This window comes from Pleurodeles waltl, chromosome 11, assembly GCF_031143425.1.
Source record: "Pleurodeles waltl isolate 20211129_DDA chromosome 11, aPleWal1.hap1.20221129, whole genome shotgun sequence".
NCBI lineage: Eukaryota > Metazoa > Chordata > Amphibia > Caudata > Salamandridae > Pleurodeles > Pleurodeles waltl.
The window spans coordinates 493,921,376-493,922,658 of NC_090450.1; the positions used below are offsets into that span (position 1 = coordinate 493,921,376).

The 1,283-nt window shown below is 66.9% G+C and overlaps 1 non-coding gene across 1 annotated transcript; it reads left to right on the plus strand.

The window, feature by feature from the left end:
* The first annotated feature begins 203 nt into the window (after positions 1-203).
* LOC138266794 (5.8S ribosomal RNA) lies at positions 204-357 on the plus strand. The gene has a single exon (XR_011199712.1). It is a non-coding gene; the product is annotated as a 5.8S ribosomal RNA (ribosomal RNA).
* Positions 358-1,283: the final 926 nt, after the last annotated feature.

Here is a 1,283-nt window from a genome sequence, read left to right on the forward strand (position 1 = left end):
GAACACCCCTCGCCCGCGTGTGGAGGAGGCTCCCGGGCCGAGCGCCTGGAAACGTTCTTGGAATCGTGGAGGCTGACTCTCAAGAGGGGAAGCCTGACGGGGTGCCGGGCCGTCACGCCGCGTGGTCGGCGGACGGGCGGCGCCGCCTTCCTCCCGCCTCTCCTGCCCCGGCAGGTGGGCGAACGTTGAGAAAAGTTGCCTGTGACTCTTGGCGGTGGATCACTCGGCTCGCGCGTCGATGAAGAACGCAGCTAGCTGCGAGAATTAGTGTGAATTGCAGGACACATTGATCATCGACACTTCGAACGCACCTTGCGGCCCCGGGTTCCTCCCGGGGCTACGCCTGTCTGAGGGTCGCTCGATCGTCAATCGCCCCGGGGCTTTTCCCGGGGCGCGGCTGGGGCCGTCGCAGGGTAGCTCCGCTCCCTTCGTCCCCCCAACTCCAAGGTCAGACCACCCCCGATCGCCCGCAGCAGGATCCCGACCCCCCGCTCCTGGGTCCTGCCGCGGAGGTACGCCGGCCGGCGCGCCCAGCGTTCGCCACCCCGCCTCGGCGGGAGGGCGGGCTGGGCTCGCCGGGCCGCCCCGGGCCTGTCCCGGGGCGCCTGGCTGCGTGCCGCACGTGGCTGTCTGTGGTGTCCCACGGCTGCCCGCGCTCACCGCCTCGGGCGCCCACCTCCGCGGCCGGTCACCCCCCGTGGGGCGGCGGAGGGCCATCCGCTGGCCTCCGATCCGTGGGGAAAAAAAAATAACCAAAGGGTGTGAGCTGGCCGCGGCTCCCCCCTCTCGTCCCCTGCAGCCCAGTGGACGGTGGTGGTGGTCCTGGCCCGCGCCCCCGCTGCTTCGGCATCCGACTACGACCTCAGATCAGACGTGGCGACCCGCTGAATTTAAGCATATTACTAAGCGGAGGAAAAGAAACTAACCAGGATTCCCCCAGTAACGAAGAGGGAAGAGCCCAGCGCCGAATCCCCGCCCGGCGGCGGGCGCGGGAAATGTGGCGTACAGAAGACCGACTCCTCGGCGTCGCTCAGGGGGCCCAAGTCCTTCTGATAGAGGCTCACCCCGTGGACGGTGTTAGGCCGGTAGCGGCCCCCGGCGCGCCGGGATCGGGTCTTCTCGGAGTCGGGTTGCTTGGGAATGCAGCCCAAAGCGGGTGGTAAACTCCATTTAAGGCTAAATACGGGCGCGAGACCGATAGCCAACAAGTACCGTAAGGGAAAGTTGAAAAGAACTTTGAAGAGAGAGTTCAAGAGGGCGTGAAACCGTCGAGAGGTAAACGG